The sequence below is a fragment of the Oncorhynchus masou genome, chromosome 33, assembly GCF_036934945.1.
Source record: "Oncorhynchus masou masou isolate Uvic2021 chromosome 33, UVic_Omas_1.1, whole genome shotgun sequence".
NCBI classification, from domain to species: domain Eukaryota; kingdom Metazoa; phylum Chordata; class Actinopteri; order Salmoniformes; family Salmonidae; genus Oncorhynchus; species Oncorhynchus masou.
This window is the reverse complement of record NC_088244.1, coordinates 9,938,010-9,962,133: the sequence shown is the minus strand read 5'-3', so window position 1 is coordinate 9,962,133 and position 24,124 is coordinate 9,938,010. Positions and strand designations below refer to the sequence as shown.

Sequence of the window (24,124 nt, the reverse complement as noted above, 5' to 3'; positions counted from 1 at the left end):
TGTCTCTGTGGACAACAGGTGTTACACTAGTACCTTACTGTCTCTGTGGACAACAGGTGTTACTCTAATACCTTACTGTCTCTATGGACAACAGGTGTTACCGTACTGTCTCTGTGGACAACAGGTGTTACACTAATACCTTACTGTCTCTATGGACAACATGTATTACCTTACTGTCTCTATGGACAACAGGTGTTACACTAATACCTTACTGTCTCTATGGACAACAGGTGTTACACTAATACCTTACTGTCTCTATGGACAACAGGTGTTACCTTACTGTCTCTATGGACAACAGGTGTTACTCTAATACCTTACTGTCTCTATGGACAACAGGTGTTACCTTACTGTCTCTGTGGACAACAGGTGTTACACTAATACCTTACATGTCTCTATGGACAACATGTATTACCTTACTGTCTCTATGGACAACATATGTTACCTTACTGTCTCTATGGACAACAGGTGTTACACTAATACCTTACTGTCTCTATGGACAACAGGTGTTACACTAATACCTCACTGTCTCTGTGGACAACAGGTGTTACACTAATACCTTACTGTCTCTATGGACAACAGGTGTTACCTTACTGTCTCTGTGGACAACAGGTGTTACACTAATACCTTACTGTCTCTATGGACAACATGTATTACCTTACTGTCTCTATGGACAACAGATGTTACCTTACTGTCTCCATGGACAACAGGTATTACACTAATACCTTACTGTCTCTATGGACAACAGGTGTTACACTAATACCTTACTGTCTCTATGGACAACAGGTGTTACACTAATACCTTACTGTCTCTATGGACAACAGGTGTTACACTAATACCTTACTGTCTCTATGGACAACAGGTGTTACACTAATACCTTACTGTCTCTATGGACAACAGGTGTTACTCTAATACCTTACTGTCTCTGTGGACAACAGGTGTTACCTTACTGTCTCTATGGACAACAGGTGTTACACTAATACCTTACTGTCTCTATGGACAACAGGTGTTACACTAATACCTTACTGTCTCTATGGACAACAGGTGTTACACTAATACCTTACTGTCTCTATGGACAACAGGTGTTACCTTACTGTCTCTATGGACAACAGGTGTTACACTAATACCTTACTGTCTCTATGGACAACAGGTGTTACCTTACTGTCTCTATGGACAACAGGTGTTACACTAATACCTTACTGTCTCTATGGACAACAGGTGTTACTCTAATACCTTACTGTCTCTATGGACAACAGGTGTTACTCTAATACCTTACTGTCTCTATGGACAACAGGTGTTACACTAATACCTTACTGTCTCTATGGACAACAGGTGTTACTCTAATACCTTACTGTCTCTATGGACAACAGGTGTTACTCTAATACCTTACTGTCTCTGTGGACAACAGGTGTTACCTTACTGTCTCTATGGACAACAGGTGTTACACTAATACCTTACTGTCTCTATGGACAACAGGTGTTACACTAATACCTTACTGTCTCTATGGACAACAGGTGTTACTCTAATACCTTACTGTCTCTGTGGACAACAGGTGTTACCTTACTGTCTCTATGGACAACAGGTGTTACTCTAATACCTTACTGTCTCTATGGACAACAGGTGTTACTCTAATACCTTACTGTCTCTATGGACAACAGGTGTTACACTAATACCTTACTGTCTCTATGGACAACAGGTGTTACTCTAATACCTTACTGTCTCTATGGACAACAGGTGTTACTCTAATACCTTACTGTCTCTATGGACAACAGGTGTTACTCTAATACCTTACTGTCTCTATGGACAACAGGTGTTACACTAATACCTTACTGTCTCTATGGACAACAGGTGTTACACTAATACCTTACTGTCTCTATGGACAACAGGTGTTACACTAATACCTTACTGTCTCTATGGACAACAGGTGTTACACTAATACCTTACTGTCTCTGTGGACAACAGGTGTTACCTTACTGTCTCTATGGACAACAGGTGTTACTCTAATACCTTATTGTCTCTATGGACAACAGGTGTTACCTTACTGTCTCTATGGACAACAGGTGTTACTCTAATACCTTACTGTCTCTATGGACAACAGGTGTTACACTAATACCTTACTGTCTCTATGGACAACAGGTGTTACATTAATACCTTACTGTCTCTATGGACAACAGGTGTTACTCTAATACCTTAATACCTTACTGTCTCTATGGACAACAGATGTTACTCTAATACCTTAATACCTTACTGTCTCTATGGACAACAGGTGTTACTCTAATACCTTACTGTCTCTATGGACAACAGGTGTTACCTTACTGTCTCTATGGACGACAGGTGTTACACTAGTACCTTACTGTCTCTGTGGACAACAGGTGTTACACTAGTACCTTACTGTCTCTGTGGACAACAGGTGTTACTCTAATACCTTACTGTCTCTATGGACAACAGGTGTTACATTAATACCTTACTGTCTCTATGGACAACAGGTGTTACATTAATACCTTACTGTCTCTATGGACAACAGGTGTTACACTAACACCTTACTGTCTCTATGGACAACAGGTGTTACATTAATACCTTACTGTCTCTATGGACAACAGGTGTTACTCTAATACCTTAATACCTTACTGTCTCTATGGACAACAGGTGTTACACTAATACCTTACTGTCTCTATGGACAACAGGTGTTACATTAATACCTTACTGTCTCTATGGACAACAGGTGTTACTCTAATACCTTAATACCTTACTGTCTCTATGGACAACAGGTGTTACTCTAATACCTTAATACCTTACTGTCTCTATGGACAACAGGTGTTACTCTAATACCTTAATACCTTACTGTCTCTATGGACAACAGGTGTTACTCTAATACCTTAATACCTTACTGTCTCTATGGACAACAGGTGTTACTCTAATACCTTACTGTCTCTATGGACAACAGGTGTTACCTTACTGTCTCTATGGACGACAGGTGTTACACTAGTACCTTACTGTCTCTGTGGACAACAGGTGTTACACTAGTACCTTACTGTCTCTGTGGACAACAGGTTTTACTCTAATACCTTACTGTCTCTATGGACAACAGGTGTTACCGTACTGTCTCTGTGGACAACAGGTGTTACACTAATACCTTACTGTCTCTATGGACAACATGTATTACCTTACTGTCTCTATGGACAACAGGTGTTACACTAATACCTTACTGTCTCTATGGACAACAGGTGTTACACTAATACCTTACTGTCTCTATGGACAACAGGTGTTACCTTACTGTCTCTATGGACAACAGGTGTTACTCTAATACCTTACTGTCTCTATGGACAACAGGTGTTACCTTACTGTCTCTGTGGACAACAGGTGTTACACTAATACCTTACATGTCTCTATGGACAACATGTATTACCTTACTGTCTCTATGGACAACATATGTTACCTTACTGTCTCTATGGACAACAGGTGTTACACTAATACCTTACTGTCTCTATGGACAACAGGTGTTACACTAATACCTTACTGTCTCTGTGGACAACAGGTGTTACACTAATACCTTACTGTCTCTATGGACAACAGGTGTTACCTTACTGTCTCTGTGGACAACAGGTGTTACACTAATACCTTACTGTCTCTATGGACAGCATGTATTACCTTACTGTCTCTATGGACAACAGATGTTACCTTACTGTCTCCATGGACAACAGGTGTTACACTAATACCTTACTGTCTCTATGGACAACAGGTGTTACACTAATACCTTACTGTCTCTATGGACAACAGGTGTTACACTAATACCTTACTGTCTCTATGGACAACAGGTGTTACACTAATACCTTACTGTCTCTATGGACAACAGGTGTTACACTAATACCTTACTGTCTCTATGGACAACAGGTGTTACTCTAATACCTTACTGTCTCTGTGGACAACAGGTGTTACCTTACTGTCTCTATGGACAACAGGTGTTACACTAATACCTTACTGTCTCTATGGACAACAGGTGTTACACTAATACCTTACTGTCTCTATGGACAACAGGTGTTACACTAATACCTTACTGTCTCTATGGACAACAGGTGTTACCTTACTGTCTCTATGGACAACAGGTGTTACACTAATACCTTACTGTCTCTATGGACAACAGGTGTTACCTTACTGTCTCTATGGACAACAGGTGTTACACTAATACCTTACTGTCTCTATGGACAACAGGTGTTACTCTAATACCTTACTGTCTCTATGGACAACAGGTGTTACTCTAATACCTTACTGTCTCTATGGACAACAGGTGTTACACTAATACCTTACTGTCTCTATGGACAACAGGTGTTACTCTAATACCTTACTGTCTCTATGGACAACAGGTGTTACTCTAATACCTTACTGTCTCTGTGGACAACAGGTGTTACCTTACTGTCTCTATGGACAACAGGTGTTACACTAATACCTTACTGTCTCTATGGACAACAGGTGTTACACTAATACCTTACTGTCTCTATGGACAACAGGTGTTACTCTAATACCTTACTGTCTCTGTGGACAACAGGTGTTACCTTACTGTCTCTATGGACAACAGGTGTTACTCTAATACCTTACTGTCTCTATGGACAACAGGTGTTACTCTAATACCTTACTGTCTCTATGGACAACAGGTGTTACACTAATACCTTACTGTCTCTATGGACAACAGGTGTTACTCTAATACCTTACTGTCTCTATGGACAACAGGTGTTACTCTAATACCTTACTGTCTCTATGGACAACAGGTGTTACTCTAATACCTTACTGTCTCTATGGACAACAGGTGTTACACTAATACCTTACTGTCTCTATGGACAACAGGTGTTACACTAATACCTTACTGTCTCTATGGACAACAGGTGTTACACTAATACCTTACTGTCTCTATGGACAACAGGTGTTACACTAATACCTTACTGTCTCTGTGGACAACAGGTGTTACCTTACTGTCTCTATGGACAACAGGTGTTACTCTAATACCTTATTGTCTCTATGGACAACAGGTGTTACCTTACTGTCTCTATGGACAACAGGTGTTACTCTAATACCTTACTGTCTCTATGGACAACAGGTGTTACTCTAATACCTTACTGTCTCTATGGACAACAGGTGTTACACTAATACCTTACTTTCTCTATGGACAACAGGTGTTACCTTACTGTCTCTATGGACAACAGGTGTTACTCTAATACCTTACTGTCTCTATGGACAACAGGTGTTACTCTAATACCTTACTGTCTCTATGGACAACAGGTGTTACTCTAATACCTTACTGTCTCTGTGGACAACAGGTGTTACTCTAATACCTTACTGTCTCTATGGACAACAGGTGTTACTCTAATACCTTACTGTCTCTGTGGACAACAGGTGTTACCTTACTGTCTCTATGGACAACAGGTGTGGAGCAGGATGGAGCAGGGAGGACAGGCTTGTGGTAATGGATGGAGCAGGGAGAACGGGCTCGTGGTAATGGATGGAGGACAGGCTCGTGGTAATGGATGGAGGACATGCTCGTGGTAATGGATGGAGCAGGGAGGACAGGCTTGTGGTAATGGATGGAGCAGGGAGGACAGGCTCGTGGTAATGGATGGAGCGAGGAGAACAGGCTCGTGGTAATGGATGGAGCAGGGAGGACAGGCTCGTGGTAATGGATGGAGCGAGGAGAACAGGCTCGTGGTAATGGATGGAGCAGGGAGGACAGGCTCGTGGTAATGGATGGAGCGGGGAGGACAGCCTTGTCTGTCTCTATGGACAACAGGTGTTACCTTACTGTCTCTATGGACAACAGGTGTTACTCTAATACCTTACTGTCTCTATGGACAACAGGTGTTACACTAATACCTTACTGTCTCTATGGACAACAGGTGTTACACTAATACCTTACTGTCTCTATGGACAACAGGTGTTACACTAATACCTTACTGTCTCTGTGGACAACAGGTGTTACCTTACTGTCTCTATGGACAACAGGTGTTACTCTAATACCTTACTGTCTCTATGGACAACAGGTGTTACTCTAATACCTTACTGTCTCTATGGACAACAGGTGTTACACTAATACCTTACTGTCTCTATGGACAACAGGTGTTACCTTACTGTCTCTATGGACAACAGGTGTTACTCTAATACCTTACTGTCTCTATGGACAACAGGTGTTACTCTAATACCTTACTGTCTCTATGGACAACAGGTGTTACTCTAATACCTTACTGTCTCTATGGACAACAGGTGTTACTCTAATACCTTACTGTCTCTATGGACAACAGGTGTTACTCTAATACCTTACTGTCTCTATGGACAACAGGTGTTACTCTAATACCTTACTGTCTCTGTGGACAACAGGTGTTACCTTACTGTCTCTATGGACAACAGGTGTGGAGCAGGATGGAGCAGGGAGGACAGGCTTGTGGTAATGGATGGAGCAGGGAGAACGGGCTCGTGGTAATGGATGGAGGACAGGCTCGTGGTAATGGATGGAGGACATGCTCGTGGTAATGGATGGAGCAGGGAGGACAGGCTTGTGGTAATGGATGGAGCAGGGAGGACAGGCTCGTGGTAATGGATGGAGCGAGGAGAACAGGCTCGTGGTAATGGATGGAGCAGGGAGGACAGGCTCGTGGTAATGGATGGAGCGAGGAGAACAGGCTCGTGGTAATGGATGGAGCAGGGAGGACAGGCTCGTGGTAATGGATGGAGCGGGGAGGACAGCCCTGTCTGTCTCTATGGACAACAGGTGTTACTCTAATACCTTACTGTCTCTATGGACAACAGGTGTTACACTAATACCTTACTGTCTCTATGGACAACAGGTGTTACACTAATACCTTACTGTCTCTATGGACAACATGTATTACCTTACTGTCTCTATGGACAACAGGTGTTACCTTACTGTCTCTATGGACAACAGGTGTTACACTAATACCTTACTGTCTCTATGGACAACTGTTGTTACCTTACTGTCTCTATGGACAACAGGTGTTACACTGAACCACCTCTCCTGAACTTCAGTCCTAATACAATGCTACTCATTGTGTTCTGTACTGTCTATCTCTCCCTCTCTATGCTGACACAGCAGACCCCAGTGTTTCTCTCTGAACCTGGAGTTTCCTAACACATAGTAAAGATGGGCTTTATTGTTTCTCCTGGGTGTTTAAAAATAAGTGTCTTGGGATTAGAAACGACTGTGACACATTTGACAGTTTCTAAATAAATGAGTTTGTCATTTTCCTCAGAGCCACAAAAATTGACAGATGCCCTTTGCCTGGAGCCACTGAGAGACTTCCACTCATTGAGCCTAACAACGCATCTTTAGAGAACATCATGAGAAAAACAGCTCCCCAACACTCTCACTTTTACAGTATCTCTACTAGAGGTCGACGGATTAATCGGAATTGCCGATTAATTAGGGCCGATTTCAAGTTTTCATAACAATTGGAAATCGGTAATTTTGGATAGCGATTTTGCCGATTTGTATTTTTTTCACCTTTATTTAATCTTTATTTAACTAGGCAAGTCAGTTGAGAACACATACTTATTTTCAATGACGGCCTAGGAACAGTGGGTTAACTGCCTTGTTCAGGGGCAGAATGACAGATTTTCACCTTGTCAGCTCAGGGATTCAATCTTGCAACCTTACGGTAAACTAGTCCAACGCTCTAACCACCTGCCTCACGAGGAGCCTGCCTGTTAAGCGAATGCAGTAAGAAGCCAAGGTAAGTTGCTAGCTAGCATTAAACTTAATCAATCATAATCACTAGTTATAACTACACATGGTTGATGATGTTACTAGTTTATCTAGCGTGTCCTGCGTTGCATATAATCGATGCAGTGCGCATTCGTGAAAAAAGACTGTCGTTGCTCCAACGTGTACCTAACCATAAATATCAATGCCTTTCTAAACATCAATACACAGAAGTATATATGTTTAAACCTGCATATTTAGCTAAAATAAATCTAGGTTAGCAGGCAATATTAACCAGGTGAAATTGTGACACTTCTCTTGCATTCATTGCATGCAGAGTCGGGGTATATGCAACAGTTTGGGCCGCCTGGCTCTTTGCGAACTAATTTCCCATAATTTTACGTAATTATGACATAACATTGAAGGTTGTGCAACCTAACAGGAATATTTAGACTGATGGATGCCAAACTTTCGATAAAATACGTAACGGTTCCGTATTTCACTGAAAGAATAAACGTCTTGTTTTCGAGATCATAGTTTCCGGAATCGACCATATTAATGACCTAAGGCTCGTATTCCTGTGTGTTATCATGTTATAACTAACCTGGGAATATTGAAGACTCATGTTAAAAGGAACCACCAGCTTTCATATGTTCTCATGTTCTGAGCAAGGAACTTAAACGTTAGCTTTCTTACATGGCACATATTTGCACTTTTACTTTCTTCTCCAACACGCATTATTTAAAACCAAATTGAACATGTTTCATTATGTATTTGAGGCTAAATTGATTTTATTGATGTATTATATTAAGTTAAAATAAGTGTTCATTCCATTATTGTTTTAATTGTCATTATTACAAAAACATTTTAAAAATCGTCCGATTAATCGGTGTCTGCTTTTTTTTGTCTTCCAATAATCGGTATCGGCGTTGAAAAATCATAATCGGTCGATCTTTAATCTCTACGTTTGCTCTGGGCTCAGATGACAACTTGACGACCTGACGGACTAAACTTCAACTTGTTTCTGAGAGAACCCCCAGGGGGTATGATGTAACATCCTCCTCCAACACATCACCCCATCATATCTCCTCCAACACATCACCCCATCATGTCATCCTCCAACACATCACCCCATCATGTCAGCATGTCTCCTCCAACACATCACCCCATCATGTCAGCATGTCTCCTCCAACACATCACCCCATCATGTCAGCATGTCTCCTCCAACACATCACCCCGTCATGTCTCCTCCAACAAATCACCCCATCATGTCAGCATGTCTCCTCCAACACATCACCCCATCATGTCAGCATGTCTCCTCCAACACATCACCCCGTCATGTCTCCTCCAACAAATCACCCCATCATGTCAGCATGTCTCCTCCAACACATCACCCCGTCATGTCAGCATGTCTCCTCCAACACATCACCCCATCATGTCAGCATGTCTCCTCCAACACATCACCCCATCATGTCAGCATGTCTCCTCCAACACATCACCCCATCATGTCAGCATGTCTCCTCCAACACATCACCCCATCATGTCAGAATGTCTCCTCCAACACATCACCCCATCATGTCAGCATGTCTCCTCCAACAAATCACCCCATCATGTCAGCATGTCTCCTCCAACACATCACCCCATCATGTCCTCCTCCAACACATCACCCCATCATGTCAGCATGTCTCCTCCAACACATCACCCCATCATGTCTCCTCCAACACATCACCCCATCATGTCAGCATGTCTCCTCCAACACATCACCCCATCATGTCAGCATGTCTCCTCCAACACATCACTCCATCATGTCATCCTCCAACACATCACCCCATCATGTCAGCATGTCTCCTCCAACACATCACCCCATCATGTCAGCATGTCTCCTCCAACACATCACCCCATCATGTCCTCCTCCAACACATCACCCCATCATGTCCTCCTCCAACACATCACCCCATCATGTCAGCATGTCTCCTCCAACACATCACCCCATCATGTCCTCCTCCAACACATCACCCCATCATGTCCTCCTCCAACACATCACCCCATCATGTCCTCCTCCAACACATCACCCCGTCATGTCAGCATGTCTCCTCCAACACATCACCCCATCATGTCCTCCTCCAACACATCACCCCATCATGTCCTCCTCCAACACATCACCCCATCATGTCAGCATGTCACCTCCAACACATCACCCCATCATGTCCCCCTCCAACACATCACCCCATCATGTCTCCTCCAACACATCACCCCATCATGTCAGCATGTCTCCTCCAACACATCACCCCATCATGTCAGCATGTCTCCTCCAACACATCACCCCATCATGTCCTCCTCCAACACATCACCCCATCATGTCCTCCTCCAACACATCACCCCGTCATGTCAGCATGTCTCCTCCAACACATCACCCCATCATGTCCTCCTCCAACACATCACCCCATCATGTCAGCATGTCTCCTCCAACACATCACCCCATCATGTCCTCCTCCAACACATCACCCCATCATGTCCTCCTCCAACACATCACCCCGTCATGTCAGCATGTCTCCTCCAACACATCACCCCATCATGTCCTCCTCCAACACATCACCCCATCATGTCAGCATGTCTCCTCCAACACATCACCCCGTCATGTCAGCATGTCTCCTCCAACACATCACCCCATCATGTCAGCATGTCTCCTCCAACACATCACCCCATCATGTCAGCATGTCTCCTCCAACACATCACCCCATCATGTCCTCCTCCAACACATCACCCCATCGTGTCCTCCTCCAACACATCACCCCGTCCTGTCAGCATGTCTACGCCCCAGCAGCAGCTTCACTGCTTGGTGTTCAGTAGTAGCTGATGTGACGTCCCATCCTGTAAGGATTACTGATATTAAGTAGGCCTGACAAAGAGCTGGAGGTCAGGGGGACTGTGGATAAACATAGTCAAGGAAATGGACTGGAGAACTGTGGATAAACTAAAGGCATGTGGGGCTCGATGTGTATTTTGGGACTGTAGGGTTGAAGTAGCACAGGGTAGGTGAGCAGGACTGGTTCAGTGAGATAGATAATAGCAAACAGTGTTACAGCAGCCTCCTCTGTGGATAGACAGCTACATCACCATAAGGAGCAAGAAGCCGCTACTGTAAAAATAGCACTTTGATGCTGTCTTTTCTTTACTCTTCTCAGCGCTTCCTATATCTGGAACACCTCATTCTAAAAACGCAACCTCTGAACAGCCTCTCAGTGGAGCAACTGCGAGAACGTATCTGTGTGTGTGTGTGTGGGGGGGGAAACAGGTGTCACTCTCTCTCTTCCCTCTCATCGCCAGTATCCACAGGCAACCGATTGGAGTGGTGGGACGGTGTAGGGGCCATGGGGAAGCTGCTGGGGAATTCTGGGAAGTGAAAAGGCGTGGTGACCTGGAGGTCAGGGCACTTTGGCTCCTGCTGCGTGAGTCACAGCAGATGTCCCGTACTGCCCTCCACCCCCAGCCCCCAGAAAGAGAGGGGCACATAGCTACAAGACACCCCACCAGGACACAATATGGCTCCGCTTGGCTCCAGTGGCCCTAGATTAAGGCTGGGAAGAGGAAACCATAAGAAACCACCCTGGGGTGGACTGCAGGAAGGCAGTCAGGCAGGAAGGCATGCAGGATGGCACGCAGGAAGACAGGCAGGAAGGCATGCAGGATAGCAGGCAGGAGGGCAGGCAGGCAGGAAGGCACGCAAGAAGGCAGGAAGGAAGGCAGGAATGAAGGCAGGAAGGCAGGCAGGAAGGCAGGAAAGCAGGAAGGCACGCAAGAAGGCAGGCAGGAAGGCAGGCAGGAAGGCAGACAGGCAGGAAGGCAGGCAGGCAGGCAGGAAGGCAGGAAGGCAGGAAGGCAGGCAGGAAGGCAGGCAGGCAGTAAGGCAGGAAGGCAGGAAGGCAGGCAGGCAGGAAGGCAGGCAGGCAGGAAGGCAGGCAGGCAGGCAGGAAGGCAGGAAGGCAGGAAGGCAGGCAGGAAGGCAGGAAGGCACGCAAGAAGGCAGGCAGGAAGGCAGGCAGGAAGGCAGGCAGGAAGGCAGGCAGGAAGGCAGGAAGGCACGCAAGAAGGCAGGCAGGAAGGCAGGCAGGAAGGCAGACAGGCAGGAAGGAGAAGAGTCTTTAAAGGAGCTCCCTCACTGTGATGCAGTCCTGAGCTGTGAGTTCCATCCCTGCTCTTACTCTTCTCCCTCACTGAGAGAAGCAGGCCGGGCCAGTCAGTGTCCCACTTAGCAGGTTAAGTCGATGTTTAGCACAGTGGGCTACAGGGTTGAGACCACATTCAACCAACAGAAATGGACTGTGAGTAGGAGGAAAAGATGCTTGCTAGTTTACTTTAGCCTCTGCAACAAGAAGGCAGGTTTCGAAGCCACATGATTGTGCCATGATACAATCATGCCATCTCTTGTTCTCTACGTCTCTCTCTGCACAGTACTTTCTCTCCCTATCTCTGTACTTATATCGCATTACAGTGTAGACTGCCTGAGCAGCGTTTCTGCCCTCCCTATGGTGTCAAACACAATCATGTTCACCTCACCATACACGCTGACAGAGAACCCTCAATAACACGTCTTTATTGCCCCCATGTGTGTGTGTGCGTGCGTATGTGTGTGTATGTGTGTGTATGTGTGTGTATGTGTGCGTATGTGTGCGTATGTGTGCGTATGTGTGCGTATGTGTGCGTATGTGTGCGTATGTGTGCGTATGTGTGTGTATGTGTGTGTATGTGTGTGTTTTAATGATCTGCCAGAAGCAAATATGTCTTGCCACTGGAAGCTGTGAACTAAACTAATTATGACATCCCCTCTGTTCACTTCAATCCCAAACGTGTGAAATATTAATACAACTGCAGAGTACAAAGACACTCGCTTTCTCATGATTATATTTCCCTCTCGTCATATTTCAGCGTTACGACTTTTTAAAACAAGCTTTGCAGTTTTGAGGAAGATTATTATAGTATTAAGAAGACTACTGATAGGTCACCAGAGGAGGCTGGTGGCGGGAGTTATAGGAGGACAGGCTCACTGTAATGTCTGCAATGGAATTAATGGAATGGAGCCAAAGACATGGAACATATGGCGACTGCACGCTTGACTCCATTCCGCTTATTCTATTCCAACCCTTACAATGAGCCCGTCCTCCTATGGATCCTCCCACCAGCCTCCACTGATAGGCACACTTCGAACAAAACTACAACACTACCTGCCACCCAGTTACTCCTAAAACTGAATCTTTCAACTAACGTTGAATGTAGAATCCAAGTCACTTTCCCGATTCAGTGTCAATAAGTGTTTCTCCGGTTTCTTGTTGGCATTTATAATTATTGTGGCCATGAGAAAATCACTATTTATGTCAGGGTGAGTCACGAACACTTCACAGTCAGCCATTTGTGAATGCAGCCTATTTAAACTCCCCTCTTCCTGTCTTGTCTGTCTGATTCTCTACACAATGACTCAGCTAGGCTCTTTATTTCTACAATACATCATTTACTACATTTCAATTTGAATTATAATGTGTTTTTCACATTCTCTGATAGCATGAACGTAAACGAGAGAACAAAGGTTGCTAACGAGCGGCCAGCCAATTAGAAGACAGATGTATTGCTTTGACCTTTCAGTAAACACACCAGCCTGCCGAAGTACAATTAAAAAAATAATAATAATAACCAATGTGGAGTTTAGAGAATAGAAGCAGACAATGTGCGGCAGAAATGGCACCCTATTCCCTATGGTCCCTGGCACCCTATTCCCTATGGTCCCTGGCACCCTATTCCCTATGGTCCCTATGGTCCCTGGCACCCTATTCCCTATGGTCCCTGGCACCCTATTCCCTATGGTCCCTATGGTCCCTGGCACCCTATTCCCTATGGCCCCTGGCACCCTGTTCCCTATGGTCCCTGGCACCCTATTCCCTATGGTCCCTGGCACCCTATTCCCTATGGTCCCTATGGTCCCTGGCACCCTATTCCAGATGGTCCCTGGCACCCTATTCCCTATGGTCCATGGCACCCTATTCCCTATGGCCCCTGGCACCCTATTCCCTATGGCCCCTGGCACCCTATTCCCTATGGTCCCTGGCACCCTATTCCCTATGCTCCCTGGCACCCTATTCCCTATGGTCCCTGGCACCCTATTCCCTATGGTCCCTGGCACCCTATTCCCTATGGTCCCTGGCACCCTATTCCCTATGGTCCCTGGCACCCTATTCCCTATGGCCCCTGGCACCCTGTTCCCTATGGTCCCTGGCACCCTGTTCCCTATGGTCCCTGGCACCCTATTCCCTATGGTCCCTGGCACCCTATTCCCTATGGTCCCTGGCACCCTATTCCCTATGGCCCCTGGCACCCTATTCCCTATGGTCCCTGGCACCCTATTCCCTATGGTCCCTGGCACCCTATTCCCTATGGTCCCTGGCACCCTATTCCCTATGGTCCCTGGCACCCTATTCCCTATGGTCCCTGGCACCCTATTCCCTATGGTCCCTGGCACCCTATTCCCTATGGTCCCTATGGTCCCTGGCACCCTATTCCCTATGGTCCCTGGCACCCTATTCCCTATGGCCCCTGGCACCCTATTCCCTATGGTCCCTATGGTCCCTGGCACCCTATTCCCTATGGTCCCTGGCACCCTATTCCCTATGGTCCCTATGGTCCCTGGCACCCTATTCCCTATGCTCCCTGGCACCCTATTCCCTATGGTCCCTGGCACCCTATTCCCTATGGTCCCTGGCACCCTATTCCCTATGGTCCCTGGCACCCTATTCCCTATGGTCCCTATGGTCCCTGGCACCCTATTCCCTATGGTCCCTGGCACCCTATTCCCTATGGTCCCTGGCACCCTAATCCCTATGGTCCCTGGCACCCTATTCCCTATGGTCCCTGGCACCCTATTCCCTATGGTCCCTATGGTCCCTGGCACCCTATTCCCTATGGTCCCTGGCACCCTATTCCCTATGGTCCCTGGCACCCTATTCCCTATGGCCCCTGGCACCCTGTTCCCTATGGTTCCTGGCACCCTATTCCCTATGGTCCCTGGCACCCTATTCCCTATGGTCCCTATGGTCCATGGCACCCTATTCCCTATGGCCCCTGGCACCCTGTTCCCTATGGTCCCTGGCACCCTATTCCCTATGGTCCCTATGGCCCCTGGCACCCTATTCCCTATGGTCCCTGGCACCCTATTCCCTATGGCCCCTGGCACCCTATTCCCTATGGTCCCTGGCACCCTATTCCCTATGGTCCCTGGCACCCTATTCCCTATGGTCCCTGGCACCCTATTCCCTATGGTCCCTATGGTCCCTGGCACCCTATTCCCTATGGTCCCTGGTCAAACGTAGTGCACTATATAGAGAGCAGAGATGCCATTTAGGGCTTAACCAATAGCCTATAAATGTCAGACTCCTCTTGACGTCATCTATAAGCCCAGATCTACTTTGATAATTAGATAATGCTTCCTCTAATAGGATGTACACGATGAAGTAAACAATTAATTGATCAAATGAGAAGACTGTGATTTTTTGTCTGAGCGGAGGCTCGGCGGCTACACTCCCTGGCCGACTGTGACACTGGCTGAGTCCCAAATGGTAGCCTGATCAGGGCCCTACAGGAAATAGGGAAATAGGTTGTAGGAAATGTAGGAAATAGGCTGTCATTTGGCACACAGCCACTGTCTCTTCCTCAGAGAACCAGATGCAAATGTCCCTCTCAAACCTTCCCATAAATCTTTCCCGCTGGCTGTAGTTCACAAATGTGTATAGCTGGCTCTCTCTGGTCCCTCGACTCCACAGTGTGCTTCAGAGAGGAGAGAGCACCGTTGGATACAATAGGGCCAGGACTCTCTAGCCTCTGGCCTACCTGTGATGACGGCCCAGCCAGTTGACTCTCTACTGCTGACATTGGTTCTATTTGGGTTGGGTGTTATGTGTTTCTGTCTGGTTGCCTCGCTGTGCAGCGCTGTGCAGCGCTGTGCAGCGTGTTATGGTGTCTCTGGTCCCTTGTCTAACTCCTGTGACGTGCTGCCTTTCTTTAGTCCTTGAGAGATTGATGAATCCATTATTTATGTTGCCAGCCATAAATCTCAGAGTTGAAAGCCTAAAGTGAGCGACTCGTGTCACGTGGCTTCTCGCATTACCCCCTTTATTCAACAGGTTGAATGATTCCTTTAGGCTGCTGCCGCTGGGCCAGCCACTGGCAGAGGGGCACTGCAAAGGAACACGCCTGGGGACGACTCTCTCCTGGGAGACGTGTGTGACGTGTGACGCGTGTGTGTGTGTGTGTGCGTATGTGTGCGTGTGCGTGTGTGTGTGTGTGTGCGTGCGTGTGTGTGTGTATGTACTAGCCAGTAAGCTCACAGTCCTGTCGGGCCTTTGGTAAATGTCAACACATTGGTAGTAGAGTATAATGACGTATGGAGAGGTAATGTCAGCAGGCAGAATCAGTAGAAATGCCTGTATATGTGTGTGTGTGTGTGTGTGTGTGCGTGTGCGTGTGCGTGTACGTGTGCGTGTGCGTGTGCGTGTGCGTGTGTGTGTGAATCAAGGTAAGGTGTGCCTGATCCCATAGCCTCCTCCGTTTGTTTGTGTTCATCCGGAGATCCAGCGCTGTGTACTGATATATAGCAATGCATACTGAGATATAGCACTGTGTACTGATATATAGCACTGTGTACTGATATATAGCACTGTGTACTGATATATAGCACTGTGTACTGAGATATAGCACTGTGTACTGATATATAGCACTGTGTACTGAGATATAGCACTGTGTACTGATATATAGCACTGTGTACTGAGATATAGCACTGTGTACTGATATATAGCACTGTATACTGAGATATAGCACTGTGTACTGATATATAGCACTGTGTACTGATATCTAGCACTGTGTACTGATATATAGCACTGTGTACTGAGATCCAGCGCTGTGTACTGATATATAGCACTGTGTACTGAGATATAGCACTGTGTACTGATATATAGCACTGTGTACTGATATATAGCACTGTGTACTGATATATAGCACTGTGTACTGAGATATAGCACTGTGTACTGATATATAGCACTGTGTACTGAGATCCAGCGCTGTGTACTGATATATAGCACTGTGTACTGAGATATAGCACTGTGTACTGATATATAGCACTGTGTACTGATATATAGCACTGTGTACTGAGATATAGCACTGTGTACTGAGATATAGCACTGTGTACTGATATATAGCACTGTGTACTGATATATAGCACTGTGTACTGATATATAGCACTGTGTACTTATATAGCACTGTGTACTGATATCTAGCACTGTATACTGATATATAGCACTGTATACTGAGATCCAGAACTGTGTACTGATATCTAGCACTGTGTACTGATATATAGCACTGTGTACTGATATATAGCACTGTGTACTGATATATAGCACTGTATACTGATATATAGCACTGTATACTGAGATCCAGCACTGTGTACTGAGATATAGCACTGTGTACTGATATCTAGCACTGTCTACTGATATATAGCATTGTGTACTGATATATAGCACTGTGTATTGATATATAGCACTGTGTACTGATATATAGCACTGTGTACTGAGATCCAGCACTGTGTACTGATATATAGCACTGTGAACGGATATATAGCACTGTGTACTGATATATAGCACTGTGTACTGAGATATAGCACTGTATACTGAGATATAGCACTGTGTAGTGAGATATAGCACTGTGAACGGATATATAGCACTGTGAACGGATATATAGCACTGTGTACTGATATATAGCACTGTATACTGATATATAGCACTGTGTAGTGAGATCCAGCACTGTGTACTGATATATAGCACTGCGAACGGATATATAGCACTGTGTACTGATATATAGCACTGTGTACTGATATATAGCACTGTGTAGTGAGATCCAGCACTGTGTACTGATATATAGCACTGTGTACTGATATATAGCACTGTGTACTGATATATAGCACTGTGTACTGAGATCCAGCACTGTGTACTGATATATAGCACTGTGTAGTGAGATCCAGCACTGTGTACTGATATATAGCACTGTGTACTGATATATAGCACTGTGTACTGAGATCCAGCACTGTGTACTGATATATAGCACTGTGTACTGATATATAGCACTGTGTACTGAGATATAGCACTGTGTAGTGAGATCCAGCACTGTGTACTGATATATAGCACTGTGTACTGATATATAGCAATGTGTACTGATATATAGCACTGTGTACTGAGATATAGCACTGTGTACTGAGATATAGCACTGTGTACTGATATATAGCACTGTGTACTGAGATATAGCACTGTGTAGTGAGATCCAGCACTGTGTACTGATATATAGCACTGTGTAGTGAGATCCAGCACTGTGTACTGAGATATAGCACTGTGTAGTGAGATCCAGCACTGTGTACTGATATATAGCACTGTGTACTGAGATCCAGCACTGTGTACTGATATATAGCACTGTGTAGTGAGATCCAGCACTGTGTACTGATATATAGCACTGTGTACCGCTGTCAGTCTTTCACTCAGATCACTCTGTCTAAATCAAGCCAACCATTAGCATGGACTGTATAACTAACATTGAGCTGGAACCACTATCGGTGACAATTGCTTGTCCTAGAATGGGGAGAGCTGGTTTATACTGTCACCTGGTAGAGACTTGGAGGACAGTTGACATATCCTCACAGGTGTGTATTACACACTTACATTACACACGTATTCTCTGCCTTGGCTGAGACACACACTCCACAAACACACATACCTGCCTTCCCACACAAACACATTCTGTAAGCATTAGTTTGTGTTAACAGACCTTTTTCCCTTACGCTGCTATTCTCTGGGTGCTGAGGGGCAGTCTGTGAGTCCATGTGGTGATATTAAATTGTTCAGTGATGAAACAGACACCTCTGCCACTGCTGCTGCCGAGCATTTTAATCATCCCCTTAATTACAGTTATTTACATCCTCTTACACTGCTTTACATGGACACAGATCTCCCTCCCTCCCTGTTAACTCAGCATAGCCAGGTCCCATCATCTGGAGAAATGTAACCACTCTCAGATTAATAGACAGAGCTATCGATGCATGGACTGACCATCCATGATATCAAAATGATTGTTTTAACCATGTTATGAAGCTATAAAGTGTTTGTTTACATTTACAATGTTTACGAACATTGGAGTAAAACATTCTTATATTTCTGGTTCTGATGGAGTGGAACGGTTGAACTAAACTCATGAGGCATTTATCAATTATATTCTTCAGGAATCAATGGATGTATATCTACACTACTGGTCAACAGTTTTAGAAAACGTACTCATTCAAGGGTTTTTCTTTATTTTTACTATCTTATACATTGTAGAATAATAGTGAAGACATCAACACTTTGAAATAACACACATGGAATCATGTAGTAACCAAAAAAGTGTTAAACAAATCAAAATATATTTTAGATTCTTCAAAGTACTGTAGCCACCCCTTTGCCTTGATTACTGCTTTGCACACTCATTCTCTCAACAGCTTCATGAGGTAGTTACCTGGAATGCATTTCAATTAACAGGTGTACCTTGTCAAATGTGAATTTGTGGAATTTCTTTCTTTAATGCGTTTGAGCCAGTCAGTTGTGTTGTGACAAGGTAGGGGTGGTATACAGAAGATAGCCCTATTTGGTAAAAGACCAAGTCCATATTATGGCAAGAACAGCTCAAATAAGCGAAGAGAAAAGACAGTCCATCATTACTTTAAAAGTTTAAAAGTTTCTTCAAGTGCAGTTAGAAAAACGATCAAGCGCTATGATGAAACTGGCTTTCATGAGGACCGTGACAAGAAAGGAAGACCCAGAGGTACCTCTGCTGCAGAGGGTAAGTTTATTAGCGTTACCAGCCTCAGAAATTGCAGCCCAAATAAATGCTTCACAGAGTTCAAGTAACAGACACATCTCAACAGCAACTGTTCAGGGAAGACTGTGTGAATCAGGCCTTCATGGTTGTATTGCTACTAATGGACACCAAGACTTGATTGAGCTAATAAACATGAGCAATGGACATTAGACCAATGTAAATCTGTCCGTTGGTCTGATGAGTCCAAATCTGAGATTTTTGGTTTCAACCGCCGAGTCTTTGTGAGACACAGAGTAGGTGAACGGTTGATCTCTGCATGTGTGGTTCCCACTGTGAAGCAAGGAGGAGGAGGTGTGATGGTGTGGGGGTTGGTTCACTGGTGACACTGCCAGTGATCTATTTAGAATGCAAGGCACACTTAACCAGCATTGCTACCACAGAATTCTGCAGCGATACGCCATCCCATCTGGTTTGGTATTAGTGGGACTATCATTTGTTTTTTAACAGGACAATGAACAAAAACACACCTCCAGGCTGTGTAAGGGCTATTTGACCAAGAAGGAGAGTAATTGTGTTTTGCATCAGTTCACCTGGCCTCCACAATCACCCAACCTCAACCCATTTGAGATGGTTTGGGATAAATTGGACTGCAGAGTTAAGGAAAAGCAGCCAACAAATGCTCAGCATATGTGGGAACTCCTCCAAGACTGTTGGAAAAGCGTTCCTTGTGAAGCTGGTTGAGAGAATGCCAAGAATGTTGTTCTGAGACAGAGTGCTGAGTGTCTCCTGGTCATCCAGAATAATCTGACTGGGGTTGTTCTGAGACAGAGTGCTGAGTGTCTCCTGGTCATCCAGAATAATCTGACTGGGGTTGTTCTGAGACAGAGTGCTGAGTGTCTCCTGGTCATCCAGAATAATCTGACTGGGGTTGTTCTGAGACAGAGTGCTGAGTGTCTCCTGGTCATCCAGAATAATCTGACTGGGGTTGTTCTGAGACAGAGTGCTGAGTGTCTCCTGGTCATCCAGAATAATCTGACTGGGGTTGTTCTGAGACAGAGTGCTGAGTGTCTCCTGGTCATCCAGAATAATCTGACTGGGGTTGTTCTGAGACAGAGTGCTGAGTGTCTCCTGGTCATCCAGAATAATCTGACTGGGGTTGTTCTGAGACAGAGTGCTGAGTGTCTCCTGGTCATCCAGAATAATCTGACTGGGGTTGTTCTGAGACAGAGTGCTGAGTGTCTCCTGGTCATCCAGAATAATCTGACTGGGGTTGTTCTGAGACAGAGTGCTGAGTGTCTCCTGGTCATCCAGAATAATCTGACTGGGGTTGTTCTGAGACAGAGTGCTGAGTGTCTCCTGGTCATCCAGAATAATCTGACTGGGGTTGTTCTGAGACAGAGTGCTGAGTGTCTCCTGGTCATCCAGAATAATCTGACTGGGGTTGTTCTGAGACAGAGTGCTGAGTGTCTCCTGGTCATCCAGAATAATCTGACTGGGGTTGTTCTGAGACAGAGTGCTGAGTGTCTCCTGGTCATCCAGAATAATCTGACTGGGGTTGGTCTGAGACAGAGTGATGTTATCTACATGTGAGCATCCCCTGGGCGGAGTGGAGGCCTGAGACAGCTTTATCTCAGACCCTGGGCCTGCTCTGATCCTCCTTGGACCACTGACGCTACTATTGCTACTGCTGTTGCTATGGGTGAACTGATAAGCAAGGCATTAGCAGGGCTCACAGAACAACAGGCCAGACAGTCAAATAACTCAGTGACCTGGAGGATGGGCAAAATCACCTCAATCTCTGATCTTAGAGCAGGTGATAACATCTATTGGTCCATAGGAGGTCCAAATGTCACATACAGTGCCTTGCAAAAGTCTTCAACCCCTTTGGTGTTTTTTCCCCGATTTGTTTCATTACTACCTGTAATTTAAATGGATTTTTATTTGTATTTCATTTAATGGACATACACAAAATAGTCCAAATTGGTGAAGTGAAATGAAAAAAAGAACTTGTTTAAAAAATATATAAAAAACAGAAAAGTGGTGCGTGCATATGTATTCATCCCCTTTGCTATGAAGCACCTAAATAAAATCTGGTGCAACCAATTATCTTCAGAAGTCACATAATTAGTTAACAAAAAGTCCACCTGTGTGCAATCTAAGTGTCACATGATCTGTCACATGATCTCAGTATATATACATCTGTTCTGAAAGGAACCAGAGTCTGCAACACCACTAAGCAAGCGGCACTATGAAGACCAAGGAGCTCTCCAAAAAGGTCAGGGACAAAGTTGTGGAGAAGTACAGATCAGGTTTGGGTTATAAAAAAAATCCAACGGAGCACCATTAAATCTATTGTTAAAAATGTAAAGAATATGACACCACAACAAACCTGCCAAGAGAGGGCCACCCACCAAAATTCACCGACCAGGCAAGGTTGGCATTAATCAGAGAGGCAACAAAGAGACCAAAGATAACCCTGAAGGAGCTGCAAAGCTCTACAGTGGAGATTGGAGTATTTGTCCATAGGACCACTTTAAGCAGCACACTCCACAAAGCTGGGCTTTACGGAAGAGTGGCCAGAAAAACATAAACAAACATGTTTGGTGTTTGCCAAAAGGCATGTGGGAGACTCCCCAAACATATGGAAGAAGGTACTTTAGTCAGATGAGACTAAAATTGTGCTTTTTGGTCATCAAGGAAAACGCTATGTCTGGCGCAAACCCAACACCTCTCATCATCTCGAGAAAACCATTTTTTATCAGCAGGGACTGGGAAACTGGTCAGAATTGAAGGAATGATGCGCTAAATACAGGGATATACTTGAGGGAATCCTCTTTCAGTCTACCAGAGATTTGAGACTGGGACAGAGGTTCACCTTCCAGCAGGACAATGACAATAAGCATATTGCTAAAGCAACACTTGAGTGGTTTAAGGGGAAACATTTAAATTTCTTGGAATGGCCTAGTCGAAGCCCAGACCTCATTCCAATTGAGAATCTGTGGTATGACTTAAAGATTGCTGTACATCAGTGGAACCCATCCAACATGAAGGAGCTGGAGCAGTTTTGCCTTGAAGAATGGGCAAAAATCCCAGTGGCTAGATGTGCCAAGCTTATAACATAATAACACATAATATTTATAATATATACACATAACACATTGTCTACACAAACATATCAGACTTCCACTCATTAACCCCCCCCCCCACATTACAACCACCATTGGCCGCTTCATCCTAATGAGCAACAGGCTGTAAATGCCACCCCCTCCAGGGTGATGGATCCCCTGGCTGCTCCTAGTCTCTCCTGGTCCCGGTGTTTCTCAGCACTGCCTTGTCCTATTGATAACGGATCATTTACTGGGGAGCACAAGAAGCAGCAGCCTCCTCCACCAGCCACCTCCACCAGCCTCCTCTACCAGCCTCCTCCACCATCCTCCTCCACCAGCCTCCTCCACCAGCCTCCTCTACCAGCCTCCTCTACCAGCCTCCTCCACCATCCTCCTCCACCAGCCTCCTCCACCAGCCTCCTCCACCAGCCTCCTCCACCAGCCTCCTCCACCAGCCTCCTCTACCAGCCTCCTCTACCAGCCTTCACTACCAGCCTCCTCTACCAGCCTCCTCCACCAGCCTCCTCCACCAGCCTCCTCCACCAGCCTCCTCCATCAGCCTCCTCCACCAGCCTCCTCTACCAGCCTCCTCTACCAGCCTCCTCTACCAGCCTCCACCACCAGCCTCCTCTACCAGCCTCCTCCACCAGACTCCTCCACCAGACTCCTCCACCAGACTCCTCCACCAGCCTCCTCTACCAGCCTCCTCCACCAGACTCCTCCACCAGACTCCTCCACCAGACTCCTCCACCAGCCACCTCTACCAGCCTCCTCTACCAGCCTCCTCTACCAGACTCCTCTACCAGACTCCTCCACCAGACTCCTCCACCAGACTCCTCCACCAGACTCCTCCACCAGCCTCCTCTACCAGCCTCCTCCACCAGCCTCCTCCACCAGCCTCCTCCACCAGCCTCCTCTACCAGCCTCCTCCACCAGCCTCCTCCACCAGCCTCCTCCACCAGTCTCCTCCACCAGCCTCCTCTACCAGCCTCCTCCACCAGCCTCCTCCACCAGCCTCCTCCACCAGCCTCCTCTACCAGCCTCCAAGCAGCAGACTCCTATGTCCTAATGACTGGTCCACTAATAATGCATCCTCACAAACCTCCTCTGGATCCCTCTAATAGCCATAATTGGTTTCTCCCAGCAGAGAGGGGTCTTAAAGTGTAATCCATACTGGACAAGTGACTCACAATTAGACACTCTCATTGAACACGCACGCACGCACGCACGCACGCACACACACACACACACACACACACACACTTGTGTTTAGCCCAAACATAGAGCTAAACAGAGAACACCATTCGTGTTCATGAGAGTCTCATCTTTCCATAGAAAGGAAAGTTATACAATACATTCATTACAGAATTCACAACACACTGTGTCATCACAGCAGCAAGATTTGTGACCTGTTGCTACAAGAACCAACCAGTGAAGAACCAACACC

At 45.6% G+C, this 24,124-nt stretch overlaps 1 protein-coding gene across 1 annotated transcript in view; it reads right to left on the bottom strand.

The window, feature by feature from the left end:
* LOC135527803 (extracellular sulfatase Sulf-2-like) overlaps positions 1-24,124 on the bottom strand; it is a 322,483-nt gene that overhangs the window by 141,684 nt on the left and 156,675 nt on the right. The gene's annotated exons all lie outside the window — the stretch shown is intronic.